Source organism: Martes martes, assembly GCF_963455335.1.
Source record: "Martes martes genome assembly, chromosome: 16".
Taxonomy (NCBI): Eukaryota; Metazoa; Chordata; class Mammalia; order Carnivora; family Mustelidae; genus Martes; species Martes martes.
This window is the reverse complement of record NC_137904.1, coordinates 9,010,310-9,028,823: the sequence shown is the minus strand read 5'-3', so window position 1 is coordinate 9,028,823 and position 18,514 is coordinate 9,010,310. Positions and strand designations below refer to the sequence as shown.

The 18,514-nt window shown below is 46.4% G+C and overlaps 1 pseudogene across 1 annotated transcript; it reads right to left on the bottom strand.

The window, feature by feature from the left end:
* Positions 1 to 1,953: 1,953 nt before the first annotated feature.
* Positions 1,954 to 13,061, bottom strand: LOC308357111 (glucose-induced degradation protein 4 homolog; annotated as a pseudogene). The gene is made up of 4 exons: positions 12,994 to 13,061; positions 10,735 to 11,186; positions 4,798 to 4,857; positions 1,954 to 2,063 (listed from the first exon to the last, which is right to left on the bottom strand). The product of its transcript is annotated as a glucose-induced degradation protein 4 homolog (transcript).
* Positions 13,062 to 18,514: the final 5,453 nt, after the last annotated feature.

Genomic DNA, 18,514 nt, shown 5'->3' with positions numbered 1-18,514 from the left:
GCACAGATTAATACGCACCCACAATTAAGAAGGATCCCTCTGCCTACCTCCATCCTTTAGAGTATTCTGCTTTGCATGACCAGCTGGCTCAGGCTTCCCCAAAGGTAATTTCCATTTCCTCAATGCAACAAGACAACACAGTTACCATTGGATTTCTCATTCCAGTGCCATGATCCAGAAAGTGTTTTTAGATAGCAAACGAAGTAACCATGACTTTAACCTCTTTTTTTCTTGCCTTATGTGTCACACTCCCATGCTGTGTTTTCCAGTTTCTGAAAACAACTCTTTTATTTGGGTTATCTGGTTTTTAATAGCAGAAAGGAGTATTTTGTTCCAGTACTCTAATATGGACAAAACTTGAACGTGTGACTGTTTTAAATAATAAGAATTCTCTTCTCTACTTTTGCTTATATAATAATACATATGAACACTGATTTGTATGGAGGCTTTGTAAAATAATGTTGTGTGGAATCTTTCCTCTTCGGTTTTTCTTTTCCCTTTTTCTTTTACAGTTCTCCCACAGAAATGGCTTTTAGTCAATCATATGCTTCCTGGTACCCCATCATCATCCTGTTAAGGGTGATTATTGCTAGGTACTCTACCGACACCACATCTCGCCAGCTTAGCAGCCTAAATGATTCTTTCTCACCTAGTCATAGTCCAGTGTGATGAGCCAGGCAGACTCTCCGGGGTAAGTCAAGTATCCAGTTCTTTTCATCTGTGATGCTGAATTCACAAGCAGAAGAAAAGAGAACAAAGGGGTGATTATGCACAAGGTGTAATGATTACGCTAAAAGTGCTGTTTTTCATTTCGTCATTCAGAACTCACTTCCATGGTTGCAATCAACTCATACGGAGTCTAAAAGACACAGTCTTCCATTGTGTTCATAGGAGGCAGTGGTGTGGGTGAATAATGACTCAGTCTTTACCACAAATACTAACTCATGCACAATTTCTCTGTTATTTTATTTTATGTTATTTCTCCCTCTCTATCTCTGATTACAAGGCCCCAAATCAACCCATCATAATACGCAACTACTCTGGTGGACTTCTTTTGCTATGACTTTTACTCAAAACTTTGAGTCTATATATATATTATATATATGTATATGTATATATGTATATGTATATGTGCATATATATATATATTTAAATTGTGTTGTGCCTAAGAATTGTTTTTACTTAACAATATTTAAAACATATTTCTATAGTCATATGTATCTCTATAGAATACTAAAGACTTAAAATTTTCAATTACTTAATATCATAACTTGAGATTCTGATTTAGTAATTATAAGGTAAAGAAAACATTCAATAAAAAGGGAAAAAGAAATCAAAACACTAAACAAAGAGACATAAAAGAAAATAAAATTTTTAAAAAGCAAAAATATGCTTTCAACAGAACTGAGATTCATAGCCATGAGAGACACAGTGAAATTGTTTTCACAACTTATAAGAAATATATTAAGAACTGACATTATTATTTATAATCTCAAGGACTCCAAATTCTGCTTATTTCTTCCACTTGTATCTTCCTTTCCCCAAGTTATTTTATAGGGGTCTGTCTGATCTGTTGATCAGAGATCAACACTCTATGTCAGAAACATCCTAATAGAATCTGTATTCTTAATATTTCTAGTAATGTTCTAAAAATAAAACCAAAACAATGTACCCATAAGCATCATTAGAGAATCACAAACTTATGACAGTTCTCTGTTCACATAATATGTGCACATACATGTATACTATATACTCATATTCTTAGAAAAACAAGAATATAAAATGCATATACAAATTGAGAAATAAACCAGGAAGATAGTTTACAAAGAAGGAATTGTTCATATCCATTAAAATTGTACAGGTTTTCCTAAATTTCCAGTTGGCCTATTAGCAAATTGGAGGTTTTTTGGAATGAGTAATTATCTCCTTGGAAAGTATATATCTCTTCTAGCCTCCAAAGGTGACAGGGCCAAACCAGGGAATATCATTAGTTGAATGGTATTAACGAGTTCCGAGTTCCAAGGTTGGAAAGTGAACTATAGAGAGCTCCAGATGTGGAATTCCTGAAAAGTCAGAGAAACAAGTTCAAGAAAAGAGCAACTGGCAAGGGATGGAATGTCTTTAATGTCTTAAAATTTGTTCATTACATATATGATGTCTTTAAATATGCAGGTTTTGCTGTGCTAAAAAAAAGTTCCCTTTTATGCCTAGTGTTTTCAAAGTTTGTAATCACTGCAAAATTTGAAGTTTATAAAATGTTGGCATGGGGCCTGTGGGTGGCTTGGTAGGTTAACCATCTATCCGCCTTTGGCTCAGCTCATGATTTGGGAGTCTTGGGATGGAGCCCCATGTAGAGCTCCCTGCTCAAGCAGTCTGCTTCTCCTGCTCCTCTGCCCCTCTCCCCACTTGTGCTTTTTCTCTCTTTCTCTCAAATAAAATCTTTTTAAAAATGTTATGACATCTACCAAGATACATACACACACACACACACACACACATATACATATTATATATATTAGCACAGTAAAACATTGCATGATACTCTAATGATAAATCATCCTTGAATATTTGGATTAGATCTTTCTTTAACGTAATGTGTTACTGTCATGTGCTTTACACAGTAAACATACTATTGAATTTATATGATTTTACTGACCTTTTCCTTTATTACAAGTTTTTGGATTACCTTTACACTGTTGGACTGATTTCATTGTATAGGCTATCTCAAATCAGTTTTCGGGTCAGGTGGGGTAAAATAATCACACATTTATGGCAACGGAAGCATAAACAGAAGAGCAACTTTCTCATGCTTCCATCAATGAGAAAATAGTTATATTTTTATATATACATAAATATACATATTTATGTAATTATGTATATATTTGTACTCATATGAGATGTTACTATCAGTATATTGAGCAGTGATTCTTTTTTTTTAAACATATTATTTATTTATTTGACAGAGATCACAAGTAGGCAGAGAGGCAGGCAGAGAGAGAGAGGGGGAAGCAGGGGGAAGCAGAGAGCCCCATGTGGGGCTTGAGTCCAAGATCCTGAGATCATGACCTGAGCCAAAGGCAGAAGCTTAACCCACTGAGCCACCCAGGCACCCCTCCAGCAATGATTCTTAACCACTCCTTAGGGCATGCCTCCCTGTATGACTCATGATCACCGAGTAAGAACAGTGAAGGCAAGGACATACAAAGTTGAGAAGAACTGGCTTCAAGGGAATTGCTCTTCAGGATTAATATTATTTATATTTTATATATATAGGGGCACCTGGGTGGCTCAGTGGGTTAAAGCCTCTGCCTTCGGCTCAGGTCACGATCCCGGGGTCCTGGGATCAAGTCCCACATCAGGCTCTCTGCTCGGTGGGGAGACTGCTTCCTCCTCTCTCTCGCTTCCTGCCTCTCTGCCTACTTGCGATCTCTCTCTGTCAAATAAACAAAATCTAAAAATAAATAAACAAACAAATAAATAAAGGGGTGCCTGGGTGGCTTCATCAGTTAAGCATCTACTCAGGCCAGGTCAAACCTGCTCAACGAGGAGTCTGCTTCTCTCTCTCTCTCTCTCTGCCCATCCCCCTGTTCATGCTCTCTCTTGCTCTCTAATAGATAAAATCTTTAAATAAATAAATAAAATAAAAGTATAAACTAAGTCATGCTTATCTGTTTTAGGGAGATCTACTAAGAGACAAAGTTCTGGATCAGTTAGTACCTGACTTGAGATTTTTTTAAAAAGATTTTATTTATTTATTTGACAGACAGAGATCACAAGTAGGCAGAGAGGCAGGCAGAGAGAGAGGAAGGGAAGCAGGCTCCCTGCCTAGCAGACAGCCCGAGGTGGGGCTCGATCCCAGGACCCTGGGATCATGAGCCGAAGGCAGAGGCTTTAACCCACTGAGCCACCCAGGTGCCCCATATCCTCTCCTATCCTACTCTATTTACTATCCCAGTCTAGTTGACACGCACCATCACACGGGTTGTGGGTCCGTATGGTGATTTGACAATGCTAAGCCTTGTGCTGTGTTCACCACAACAGTAGCAGAGCAGTTATTTTTCATTCTCATTTTATAGATGAGGAAAGAGAAACGAAAGCTCATGGCACCAGCAAGGGGCAGAGAAAGGACATCCCTCCAGGCCTTCCCAAGGCTCGGTGGAGCTGGGCCATGGAGACAGGGAGGACTGGTCAGGCCCCCGCCACAGCAGCCAGGTCAGACCCAGGCCCTCATGGAGGAGTTAGGCGGCTGGGCTCCGTCCCCTCCTTCTCTTCCTGCTGACTCACTAGCAGGGAAAGAATGGATGCTCTTTCTTGCTCTCCATATTCCCAGGAGTTCTGAGATTTTAAAAGTTTGGTGCAGAGAAAGGAAAAACCCTCTACATTTCCCTAGTAGCTCCTTGGGTTAGGATCTGGGCGATCCCCTGACATTGTTCCAGTGAGCGAAGGGGTTTAAGGAATGTCGAAGACCTCAGGCCTGGATGGATTAATGCATAGCTCAGAAACCATTAAACTTAGGATGAGAGGTAGCCATATTCCGACTCTATTTTTTTCCCACCAAAGGATTAAGAAGAAAATCAATAGTGTTGGGAACACTGTGACTTCTTTGTAAACTTTAAAGATGTGTGCATCCGTACACTTTCCAACTGGACACATCAAAACTACATCCTTTGTGTGTGAAGTACAACTTCACAGGGAGCTTTAGTCGGGCCTCAGAGTCTACGCTCTTGGCCCTTCACACCGAGAAGGCCACGTGTGCGGCCCACTGTCTAGTTCTAGTTCATTTGAAGGAGTGCTTACCTCAGTAAGGCCTTTTATCTTCAGGTATCCACAAAGGTACGAGTTCCCCGTGTCCACATGCTGGAAGGAAAGGACACACAGTCTGGTTACAAATGGAGGAACCCGGGGCGCCTGGGTGGCTCAGTGGGTTAAGCCTCTGCCTTCGGCTCGGGTCATGATCTCAGGGTCTTGGGATCGAGTCCCGCATCGGGCTCTCTGCTTGGCAGGGAGCGTGCTTCTTCCTCTCTCTCTGCCTGCCTCTCTGCCTACCTGTGATCTCTCTGTGTCAAATAAATAAATAAAATCTTTAAAAAAAGAAAAAAAAAATGGAGGAACCCCTGGGACAAGCTGGGGATGCTGTGGAAATCCACGTGTCCTGCGGGCACAGGCCGGGTGGGCTAAGGGAGGTCTGGAGGTGGGTGCCCACCGAGCTGGGCCAGGGATCACCGGCCTTCAAGACTTTCGTGAGTCCGCCCTACCCATGGGCCTGTTCAGACCAAGCCAGCTGATCCCAGGACCCTCTCAACCTCCTCTGCTGAGTACCTTGAGACCTAAGTGCCTTTCTGGAGCAGCGAGCCCACGTACACAGGCCTCCCGCCGGTCTCAGGAGTGTATTCCTCCCCTACACTCACACTACACAATCCTGCATTAGTTCTTTTTTTTTTTAAGATTTTATTTAATTTATTTATAAATAAATAAATCTCTCTGACAGAGAGAGACACAGAGAGAGAGGGAACGCAAGCAGGGGGAGTGGGAGAGGGAGAAGCAGGCTTCCTGCTGAGCAGGGAGCCCGATGGGGTGCTCGATCCCAGGACCCCGGGATCATGACCGGAGATGAAGGTTCAGACGCTTAAGGACTGAGCCACCCACGCGCCCCTGTGCATTAGTTCTTTATGAAATGGGCAGCATATTCAGAAAAGACCTCATACGAAGACTTCTTGGGCAAACATTTCCGTTATGAACCAAAATGCTGACCCCCAGATCGGAATATATTATTGAGTGTTCACTCTGCCCATTTCATAGATGAGCGCCTGTATTTCTTGGTGAAGAGTTGGGAGGCTACAATGAACAGGGGTAACAGGCATGGGAGATGTTAAAGCTGCGTATCCACCACTTATGGGTTGCTGAGACACTGCAGGGTGCCTACCCAATAACCAATTTCCTACCTTTCCATGCTGCCAGGGCCCAGATCCTGTTCTGGCGCCCACCCTGGCCCCACAGGGCCTGGTCAGCCCTGACCCAAGGCAGACAGGTGCCCCTGTTCCCTCGTGAGTCATTAGTTAAGGGGTGAGTGACCCAACCAATCAGGTATGTGTGTCAGTCTCCTGGGGGCCTCTGGGAAAGATGCTGGCTTTTGAGGAGGCCCTCTTTCTTCCCCTGGAAGTGGCAGTACCTGCACGAGCGCCCAGGCCCTCGGCAGCCATCTAGAGACCATGAGGACAAACAGGCCGGGAAATGCCAGGGATGGCAGCGGAGAGACAGACAAGGGAATGAGGCCCCTGAATGACCAACCTGGAACCAAACCACCTCCGAGTTTCTTGTAATCAGAAGTGCTAGGTTCACTCATTCTTTAAATTATTTTGAGGTGGCTATGGTTTACTTACAGCTTAGGGCACCTGAACCGATACAATTCACCCAAACCTATACAGACTGGTCCCAAACAGGCAGATTTTCACATTTCATGATAACTTGGGCTCCCTTAAAAAGCAGACCCCTGGGGCACCTGGGTGGCTCAGTGGGTTAAGCCTCTGCCTTCTGCTCAGGTCATGATCCCAGGGTCCTGGGATCGAGCCCCACATCGGGCTCTCTGCTCAGCAGGGAGCCTGCTTCTCCCTTCCTATCTGCCTGCCTCTCTGCCTACTTGTGATTTCTCTCTCTGTCAAATAAAAAATTAAATAATTTAAAAAAAAAAAAAAAAAAAGCAGACCCCTGGAAAGAAAGCAAACCCAAGTACAATGCCACTGGCACGCTGAGATTTTAATGTTAAGCGAGGTCTCATTTTAAGCAACTAGGAAAGTTTTGTGGTATTTTTCAGATTTGGAGACTTAACTACTTTCGTTTACACGGTAAATCAAATACTCCAGCAATCTTTAAAAACTGTAATGAGCACAGTCAGCCAGAGGAGGTCAGCACCAAAGCAAACGGGCTTCAATGAAGCTGAAATGCTCCCACAGTTTGGACCCGGTGACAAAGGTAGCCCATGTGAAAACTGCCAAAGCACTTGAAATATCCTCATCGGCTGGCCTTGGCCTTGGATGTGATCTAAGTGGTTGATCTGCACTAACGCGGTTCAGTGAAAGACTTTATTTAAAGGACACACAGCTCTAACCTGGGGCCTTAAATTTCATGTATGCAATTCTCACTGAATTCAATACACTTTGGGGTTTCACAGCTGCTGGAAAGCTTATCAGGTGTCCAAGATACCTGCTAATAAGATTAAAAACTGAACTGGGAATTGGCTAACATTTTGCATGGATTATCACATGCTCAAGAATCAGAATTTCAGTCTGGCCTCCGTTCAACCATGTATCCCTCCCATTCTGCCCCAACTCATCTAGATGACAGCTGGTGAACTCAAACACAGTACAATGCAGAGACCTTACACCAAATGCCAGGCCAGCATCTCGATGAGAAAGATAACAAGGCAAATGTTTAGCAAGAACATCTCACAGCACAGCTGTGTCCAACAGCTGCTCTTTCTAGTACCCGTTCCCTGTGACCCTGGCCTTCACTTTGGTCTTGGCTCCTTGCATGGCAGAGGAGAAACAGAGTAGTTACAGTAACAACGGCAACAAGGGAAACCCAGCCAGAATCTCACAAAGGTTTGGGAAACTCTCTAAACTAGAATTAAGAGGAAAGAAAGAAGGAAGGAAGGAAGAAAGAAGGGCTCCAGAAAGCCCAAGAAAAGATGTGCAACATTGTTAGTCATTAAGGAGATTCCAATCAAAACCACAATGAGACACCACTTCACACCCACTAGCAGGACTGCGATCAAAGAGACAGGCAGTAAGTTGAAAGTGTCAGCAAGGCTGTGGGAAACTGGACCCTCATGCGGGGCTGGTGGGAATGAAAACTGGGCTAGGCACTTTGGAAATCGGCGTGGCAGCTCCTCAGAGTGGTAAGCACAGAGCTGCCATCGGACCCAGCATTTCACTCCCACGAGGAATGAAGATGTGTCCACATGAAAGCTCATAAAGCAACGTTCACTCCATCGTTAAATGGTTTCCAAAGTGGAAACCACCCAAATGTTCACCGACTGCTCGAAGGCTCAACAAAATGCTGTATATCCATACAACAGATTATCATGCAATGATAAAAAGGAACAAAGCACAGCCACATCCTATGACGCGGGCGAACGTTGAGGACATGACACTCGGCAACAGAAGCTAGACACAAAACGTCCCATAGTGTATGACTCTACATACGTGAAATGGCCGGAATAGGCAAATCTTCAGGAACGTGATGGCTAGGAGGTGAGGTTTCTCTTCGGGGGGATGAAAGGGGGCTAAAATTAGGTTGCAGTGATGCTTACCCAACTCTGAGTACTCCAAAAACTACTGACCTGAACACCTTCAGTGGGCCAGTTGCGTAGGATGCGAACTGTATCTCAACAAAGCTGTTAGGAAACAAAGCAAGCAAGCAGGAAAGAGGCAGATGTATATTCTAAAAAGGCTGAGTCCAAGAAACTGGTCCTGGCTGAAAAACCAGGGCGATGATGGGCCAATTCACAGGCCACTGATGGTCTCAGTGACGGACAAAGAACTTACCAATCCAGATGTAGGGCGGCATTCCTGGGCACAACCACAGCTCCCACCAGTAGACATCCTACTGAGGTCTGAGCCGGGCTTCTGCTCTGGGCTCCCGTGAGACCAGTCAGTCCTGCACCAACTTAATCACCACTTCTATTGGGTCACAAGGACACGGGCACCCGACAGGACGTTGGAAACAACACACCAATGACAGAATCGGGGAGTTGCTGAAGAAGTCAAAGACCACTTCTCTTTGACACTTAGCGACCCTGCTGGTCTACCGCATCAGAAACTGTCAAAATAAACAATCGGCACAAAGTCACGATCATTCCAAACACGACCCACACCAAGGACCTCACTGCCAGAATTTTATGATGTTGCCCCCACAATAAAGAAAAAAGAGTCTTTACCTTTATACTAAATTCTCACATTTCAAGCAAAAGACAAGAGGGATCACCACGTGAGGCATATAATTATGAAGACTGAACGAATCAGTCACAACAGTTTTCCAGTTATAACAAATGCCACGGCTCACGTGAAAAAGTTAAGTTTATGGAGCAAAGATACAATTAAGATGAAGAGGCAGTTTCCTCCACCGAAAAAAGATGAAACTATTGATTCCCCCAAAACAGTAAGAAAAAAGAGGTTAATGGTGCTCTACAGTTAGCAGAAAGAAAATGTATCTGCATTGTCTTTTGGGAGGGACACCCACTTGCTCAGAAGAGAGGCTGTCCAAAATTTACTGTTTTTAAAGAGCCAAGGGCACATAAGGCAAAGACACATCTTAGGTTCTGTCCTCACTCATGGGAGCAGTAAGGTAGCACACTAGGTCCTCAGAGTTTCTGTAAAAGGCCTTTCAAGAGGGCAGATGGGGAGGGGCTTTAGGAGGTGGGGCCTCACACTAAGGAAAAAAGGGGCAAAGGGAGGAGGAAAGTGGATCCTGAGGCAGGCAAGGGTAGCTACACAGGAAGGGTTTTTGCGGGGAAGGGAGAGAAAAAGGAGTATGGACTACTGTTGATCTCTGCCTGGAGAAAAGAATGTCAAGTGTGTTCCTATTTGCGTGAGAGGGGTGAGGTGCAGAAAAGGGCCAGAGTAGGTAAAGCTGTCGCTCCAAAGCCACCAGGGGCTGGCACCAGGTATTTAGAAATCCAGGTCAAATTGAGGGGGGACAGCAAGGAAATACCCTCTGAGAGATAATACGGGGTGAGTTTGATTTCCCAGCACATGGCTATCAGAGACCAGGAGGAAGCCCTGGTTGTGTAGATAAAAGAACACAGAAAGAGGGTCCCCTGGAGCCGAGGAGGAGGAAGATGAAGGTATGGGTTGGGGAAGCAAGCCGGGGAGACTGGGAGGGGACTGGAGGTGGCCAAAGAATGGAGGCAGGGAGCATGAGAAGCCTAGAGCGGGAGGCCTGGGGCTAGGGGCAGCTGGGTGCCTGGGCCAGGAAGAGACTGGGACAGCTGTGGGGGGAGGGAGGCCAGGAGGCAAGATCCCCACAGACTTGGAGGAGCTCCACTCAGCAGCACCCAGGATGTGAGTGCCTGGTCTCGAGGGAGTCATTACCAGAGGCTAGGAATCAGTTGTGGGCTGGGGGGCGCTCAGGGCTCAGGGGCTAATGGAGGGAGTGTGCGCCAGGTCGCCAGGTCCGAGGGGACTAACTAGGCTCTCCCAAGGAAGAAATCCTGGGAGGAGGGCCCCAGGGTTTGAGGATCCCTGGAACTTAGGAAAGGGGAGGGGAGGAGGACTGTCTCAGGTCTGAGATAATTTGACATGGGCCCAGCCACGGGTAGGGTCCCCAGTCAGGAGAAACCAATGGAGGGCTCTTCAGCGTCTGAGAGGGACTGGAGGAGGGGGCGCTGATCTCGGGACGAAAGGTCCTGGGGAGGAAGGACTCAGGTCTGAGGGTGGCCAGTCACGGGGCGGGGGGGGCCCTTCCTGATCCCAGGCAGGCCGGTCACCGGCTTCGAGTCTGGGACAGTGTTCAGGGTCTGCCAGGAGCTGCTCCCGACAGGCTCCGGTGAGAGGGGCAGGTCAGGGCTGGGGCTTGGAGAGTGTGAGACACCAGCTGGGCAGGTCCCGGGCGGTGAAGCGCCTGGTGCAGGAGGCCCTGCGGGGAGGGCCTGGTCCGCGGCGGCGGGCTCGAGAAGCCGGGGGCGGGCACGGCCCGTGAGCGCCGCGAGGAGGCCCGCGGGCCCGGCTCGGCGCTCACCTGCAGCACCACCTCTACGTCCTACGAGTTCCCCTTGCTCTTCTGGCGGCCGCGGAACTGGAGCTGCTGTAGAGCGGGCTGGTGGCCACGCCGGGCTGCTGGGTGTTGATGGGCAGCGGCGGGATGAGCGAGGCCGCGAAAGCGGCCGAGGCACCGGCCGGCGGGTGGCGCGGGGCGGGGGGCGGGGGGGACTCAGTGTGGACCGGCATCGCGGGGTCTTCCGGAGCCAGGACTGGGGGGAGGGGGGAAGGAACGGCCGCCGCCACGCGGGAGCCGAGGCGGGTGGCAGGGAGGGAGGGGCCGGGGCGCGCACGCGCGGGGTTGGGCCGGAGGGGGGACCACCCGCTCGCTGCCTGCGGACCAAGCGCTCCAGCAGACACCGGGACCCGGGGACCTGCGAGCAGGGCCCCCCACCTCCCCGCGTCCTGAGCTGAGTCCTCCTCCCCACTTGCCTTCGCACACACACCACCCTTTCGATTGGCTCAGGCGCACCGGGTGGGAGGGAACAGGCTCACGCGGCGCTTCCACCCATTAGCTGGCGGAGAAATCACGTAGGGGGGTGCGCGAGAGGCCCTCTGGGACTTGTAGTCTTCTTCCCCAGGCACAGCATGGAGTGGGCGGGGCAAGGTGGGTTAGTGATACTGATTGACTGGGGGTGTGTGCAGGAGGCGAGCAGGAGCGACAGCTCGCGCTGGTGTCAGGCGGAAGATGGCGGTGTCCAGGGGAGGCAGAGGACTCTGGGGAGGCTGTGAGAGGTTTCCGTACAACCCCAGCCTGCGGCTTTGGGAATCCCTTCGTTCAGTTTCCTGCTCTCAGGTTTCCCGCCGGTTGTCCCCCAGGCTCTCGGGGGCGATGTGCAGGAGCTGCCTCCAGCTGCGGCGCCGGGAGCCTCCTCCTGAACCGGCCCGGGCTGCCCTCACCACCTCCGCCAGCCGGAGCCAAACCCACTGACCCCTGATGGGGCCTACGCGCCCCCAACAGGTGAGGGAGGCCAGGGCACGTTCTCTTTGGGCCAGGGCCCGAGGCGGGCTAAGGTGGGCTGAGGGATTAGGCTGTGTAGGGCGCGGTCACCGAGGCAGGGCTCAGGCTCCTGAGGTTACTCAGTTCACCGGGATCCTGCCAGGGATTGGGAAAGATAGAAGGCCAGGCAAGGGCACGCATCGCCTCACTGCGTGAGACAGTAGTTGCCATTTGGCACGTGCAGTTTTTCTCAAAGCTTATGGGTTTCTTTTCCAATAAGGAAAGTAAATAGCGTTCTTGTTCTCAGACAGGGTAATTTGGGTTCTTAGATCAGGACTACACCAAGGTCACAGAGCAGACTCACAGGTTTGTGGAGGGCATCGGTCAGCCTGACCTTTTTCTGTGTACCCATGGCTGGGCATCCTGGAACCGGGGCATTCAGTGGGTCTTCAGTCTTCCATCCTGGACAGTTTCTCTGCAGGTTCCCTGGCCCTCGGTCCCACTGTCCTATCACAGTCCCTGGCATTTCTCCTAAGGAGTTGATCCTGGTGCCTCCTTTCTCTCCTGACTGATAAGGCCTAGAAGAAAGTAGTAACACTTTCACTGATTCTGGGAAGAGGTTTTAGGGTAAGAGTGGGAATGACTCCCTTAAATGAGTGCAGAGTAGTAACACTCTTTAGTTAATTTTTCTGTGCTGAGAGCTGGAGGCATGGTGGTCTTCAAGGTCGGTGAGGTCCTACCTAATGAGCACTGTCATTATAGTCATTATAGCTCACTGCAGGTTATAATAGTCTGATTAAACAACAATGTATGATATGCTGTGATAAGGGAAATACAAAGAAACAGTGACAACATAAAGAAGAACCTACTCTCCTCTTGGGGGTTTTGAGGGTCTGGAAAGGATCTTGGATGAAAGGACATTTCAGCTGAGTCTTTTTTTAAAAACATTTTATTTATTTATTTGACAGAGACATAGCAAGAGAGGGAATGCAAGCAGGGCGTGTTCGAGAGGGAGAAGCAGGCTCCCCGCTGAGCAGGGAGCCCGATGCAGGACCTGACCCCAGGTCAGATGGTGACCTGAGCCGAAGGCAGATGCTCAGTGGCTGAGCCACCCAGCCGCCCCTCAGCTGAGTCTTGACAGGTAAGTTGGAGTTCAGTGGAGAGGAGGAGGAAGAGTGTTGGGTGGACAGAACAAGTTCAGAGGTGACAGCAGGGTGTGAGGGACCATGCTGTGACATTATTTACTTTAGAAAATCTAGAACTCTACAGATAGTTTGACATTGTGGCAGAAGTACAGACCTGGGGTCTAATGCTGGCTGGAGGTACAGCGCGATCTTGGGCGCTGGACCGCTTCCTTTGGGCCTCATTTTCCTCTGTGGGTTGAAGGACCAGGTTGCCTATGAGGGTCCTGTTAAGTTTCATCATTTTATATACATGGGGGAGAGAGCTGGATGCAGCAAGGAGCTGGCATTTCCCCTGTGGTGGTCCAAGTTGAAGGGCATGAAAGTGGGCCATGAAGAGCCAGTAAAGAGGGAGAAGGAAGGGCACTTGTGACACTGTGAGTTATAAGAAGAAATATACAGTTGATGGGGCGCCTGAGTGGCTCAGTGGGTTAAAGCCTCTGCCTTCAGCTCAGGTCATGATCTCAGGGTCCTGGGATCGAGCCCCACGTCAGGCTCTCTGCTTAGCGGGGACCCTGCTTCCTCCTCTCTCTCTCTCTGCCTGCCTCTCTGCCGACCTGTGATCTCTGTCAAATAAACAAATAAAATCTTTAAAAAAAAAAAAAGAAATATACAGTTGACTCTTCAAACAACATGAGGGTTAGGAATACCACTACAACCCCCCACCATTGAAAAATCTCATACAACTTTTGACTCCCCCAGAACTTAATTAGTAATAACCTGCTGTTGACCAGAAGTGTTACAGATAGCAGGCAAGTAACACACATTTTGTATGTTAGATGTTATAATAATATATATGTAATATATATACATTATATATATTTTTTGTTATATATTTATTATATGTATTATACGTATAATATATATAATAATTCCTATTTATTTAGATTCTTAAAGTAAGCTAGATACAAGATCTTCTTATTTAGAAAATTAGAATGAATCATAAGGAAGAGATCAGGAGGAATAGAAAATAACATTTACTGTATTGTTAAAAAATCCAGGTATAAATGGACCTGTCCAGTTCCAACCCACGTTGTTCAAGGGTCAACTGTCTCTTTTGGTCTCCCTTTAGTTCCTGACACACATCTCTCTCTTTTTCTTTTTAAAGATTTTATTTATTTATTTATTAGTCAGAGAGAGAGAGAGAGAGAGTGCGCACACACAAGCAGGCAGACTGGCAGACAGAGGCAGGCTCCCTGCCGAGCAAGGAGCCCGATGTGGGACTCCATCCCAGGACCCTGGGATCGTGACCTGAGTTGAAGGCAGCAGCTTAACTGACTGAGCCACCCAGGCATCCCCTGGCAAGCATCTCTTAAAACCCTTGTAATTTACAAGCAATAAGGGCTATGGAAGAGGTTTTTATTATAATATTTGGTCTTTTGTGCTAAAATTGCTCCCAAGATACAAAGTTGAAAGCAGTATCTCATTCATAAGCCTCTTTCAACCACACCTGAGGTTATGCAAATGAGGTGGCTTTTGGAAAGCACCTAAGGATGGGGGCTGGTTGCCAGGGGAACCAGCCACAAGATGAGAGGTTTGGTACTTTTAGGCCTACACCCGACCTCTGGGGAGGGGAGAAGGGCTGGAGAGGTTGACTTGATTGCTAGTGGCCTGTGATTTAATCAATCATGCCTATATAATGAAGCCTCCATAAAAATCCCTGAACTTCGGGGTTCAGAGAGCTTCAGGGGTGGCGGACACTCGGAGATGCTGGAAGAGTAGCATGCTTTTCTCAAAGCTTGCTACGTCTCTCAGAGAAGGCACGGAAGCTCCACACCCTTTCCCCTATACCTTGCCCTGCACATCTCTTCTGATCCTGAGTTATATCCTTTTATAATGAGCTGGTAATCTAGTAAGTTAAATATTTATCTGAGTTCTCTGAGCTGCTCTGCCAAATTCGTCAAACCTGAGGAGGGGTCCTGGGAGCCTCTGATGTATAGCCAGCAGTCGGAAGCATAGGAGACCACATGGGCTTGTGGTTGGCATCTGAAGGGAGCAGGAAATGCAGTCTTGTGGGACTGAGCCCTTAACTTGTGGGAACTGATGCTATCTCCAGGCACATAGTGTCAGAACTTCATTGAACTGTAGGACACCAGCTGTTGGGTGGCAAACCCCCCAGACGTTTGGAGCAGAGAGTGTCTCTGTGAATGCATAAAGGAAAATGAGAGTTTCCTTTACAACATCCCGGGAAGGTACAACACGGCCAAAGGGGACATGTGCAGAGTTCACTGAAATTGGCAGCGGCAGAGCGTTCATTTGGGTCAGTGGTGCCATTTCCCGTTACTGTGGCACGCGATCTACCATCTCTGTTTCCTTTCTCCTGCAGACTTTACTAGTTTAGGCTCTTGGAAGTAGCCGGCACATGGGAGGTAGTTAAACAGGAAAGAGAAGAGGAATGTAAGAATGAAGCCCAGTGGGAGAGAGGTACATGAACCAGGCCTGTGAGTGCACTGCAAAGACACTACCACTTTGAGATTCTGTGAGTCTTGGGAATGGTCGAGTATTAAACCCAAGTGGGGGCGTTCTCCATGGAGACTCCGGCAGACAGCTTGAACGTGGCTCCTTAGGAACGGCCGGGCCAGTGAAGGTTGTCAGAAGAGGAGGGGTTTGGGAAAGGGTTGCTGGGGTGTTAGAGGAGATTTTGCAGCAAGGAGGCCTGTTTGAGTGGTGGCCCAGCTCTGTACCAGTTGCCAGAGATCCATCGGCTGGTTTAGAGGGGAGGGTGTTCTGGAGAGGCTGTATGTCTGGCTGAGTACAACACCCGGTGAAGCCAAGGCTTGAAGTCTTGTCTCCTCTGTTGTCAAATTGTCACCTGGACAAGTCATTTGGCTTCTCACCGTCTCTACTGCCTCAGAGGCATTACTTGGCCTGTCTTCACAGAGTGATTGTGTTGGGTTGAGGGAGATTCTGTAGATAAAGCCCAGCCTGCCACCTGTTGTTCAAATAAAGTTTTATTGGAACACAGCCATGCCCATTCATTTTCATGTCATCTCAGGCTGCTTTAACTACTGAGTATAGTAGTTGCCACAGTAATGTTATGTTATGTTATGGCCTGCCAAGACTAAAATATTTACTCTGGCTCTTCATGGAAAAAGTTGGCCAACCCCTCCTCAGGATGGGTAGAGCAACTTGGGGAAAAAAAAAAAAAACTGTGTTTAGTTATTTCGCTCATTTATATTAATTGCTGTGGCAGATGCATTTGCCCCAAAGAGTTTTTTCACAGCTTCATTGAGATTCAGTTCACTTATAGCTTACTCATTTAAAACGTATAATTCATTGGCTTTTAGTATATTCACAGAGTTGTACAACTGTCACCACAATTCTAGAACACTTTTATCACCCCAAAAGCACCCCTGTACCCTTTAGCTACTACTGTTACTCCCTGCAGGCCCTAGACAACCACTATTTTACATTCTGTCTCTATAGATTTCCCTAGTTTGGACGTTTCATAAATGGAATGTGGTCCTTTCTGGCTGCCTTTCTTACAATGATTCTGGTGAGGTTTATCCAGTTGTAGCGTGTATCACTACTCCATTGTTTTTCATAGCTGAGTAATATGCCATCATATGGCCATATGACATCTTATTTATCCATTCATCCACGAATGAACATTTGGATTGATTCCCTCTTTTGGCTATTCTTTTTTTTTTTTTTTAAGATTTTGTTTATTTATTTGACACACAGAGATCACAAGTAGGTGGGGGCGGGGAGGAGCAGGTTCCACGCTGAGCAAAAAAACCAATGTGGGGCTCGATCCCAGGACCCTGAGGTCATGACTCAAGCCAAAGGCAGAGGCTTTAATCCACTGTGCCACCCAGGCACCCCGAGCTTAGTATAATTTCTAGTTCAAATTTAATTTCTAAATCTATCTCTATTAAAATATCAAACAGGGTAACACAAGAAGTTAAAATAGTACAGGTTCCTGGCTATGTTTTAACCTCTCGATACATATATATTTCTGCTGTTAAAGGCTCTAGACTCTGGCCCTCCCCACCCTCTCTAAAATAAATAAATAATCAATCAAATAAGTAAATAAATCTGAAGGAGCAAAAGAATAAGAAGAGGAAGAGGAAGAAGGAGGAGGAGGAGGAAGAGACGAGAGACCTAGATGGGGAGGAGGGGGGATGGCGAAAGTTTCTGTCGTGGGCAGAAGGCAGCATCCAGAGACTAACATCTATTTTGTTCATCCAGGGGGATTTTTGTGTTTATTTACTGTCACAGATACAGTTAAGGTAACAACAATGAGGCTTACTTATTTGTCTAAAAAAGTAGTAGAAGTCACTGTGGCTGTTTCAAGTTTGGTTTTCAATTCTTGATGTTCAAAGGCCTTTTATCTGTAAAAAGAAACAATCTGTCCTGGAGAAAATTCATGACTGTATACTGTTTACTACATGCTTTGAGAATGCACACATAAAGGTTTTGTTTAAAAAAAAAATAGTAGGCCCAAAATGGAGTCATTTGTGCTAGACCCACCAAGACTTAATATCTTAAGCTAATTACTGTTTCAGCCTCCCTCAGAAATATAGTCTTAACTGGTCAGTGTGGAATTTTCTGGTCAGCACCAATGATGTAATCTGCCACATGGCTCCTTTCCCTCCTCCAAAAGAAAATGAAGTAATCCCCCTAATATGCCCTTTTATGCTCAGAAGGAAGGTGACTTCACCTGAAGCAATTAAAAAAAATATATATCTATATGTATATATATGTATATATATATATATATATAACTTAGTTGACTTGGCTTTCAAAACCTTTCCCTATCTGTAGACTTTGGAATGCCTTTCTAGTGTTAGATAGGATGTTGGCTGATTCATGAATTTTGATAAAACCAATTAGATCTTTTTTTTTTTTTTTTTTTTTTTTTAAAGATTTTATTTATTTATTTTACAGACAGAGATCACAAGGAGGCAGAGAGGCAGGCAGAGAGAGAGAGGAAGGGAAGCAGGCTCCCTGCCAAGCAGAGAGCCCGATGTGGGGCTCGATCCCAGGACGCTGAGATCATGACCTGAGCCGAAGGCAGAGGCTTTAACCCACTGAGCCACCCAGGCGCCCAAAACCAATTAGATCTTTAAAACTGACTCATTTCAATGTTTGTTGCTTAGCAGTCTTGACATTTCTGGTTAATTCTGAATATTTGAAGAAAATTCTGCCATCTTCCTATGTTTTCCCACTTGAGATAGACTCAGTCTACTTATATTTTTATTAAGAGAATAAGAAGATTCAAAGATGGTTTTCAGAAATATAACGGTCTTGCTTTCTTCTCTCATTTGGTCCCAGAAAATTTGAAATCTAAACGACTTTGAATAGGAGATCTCAAATAATTATTTTCTAGAGTCTCTGTCATTTTAAAAGTACATGTGAAAAAACCCTCCCTGTGACTTTTAATTAATTTTTCATAAAAAGAAGCTACAAATAAAAGTATCAAAGATATCTTTAATTTTTTTTCTTTTAAAAATTTTTAAGATTTTATTTATTTATTTGACAGACAGAGATCACAAGTAGGCAGAGAGGCAGTCAGAGAGAGAGGAGGAAGCAGGCTCCCTGCAGAGCAGAGAGCCCAATGTGGGGCTTGATCCCAGGACCCTGGGATCACGACCCAAGCTGAAGGCAGAGGCTTTTAACCCACTGAGCCACCCAGG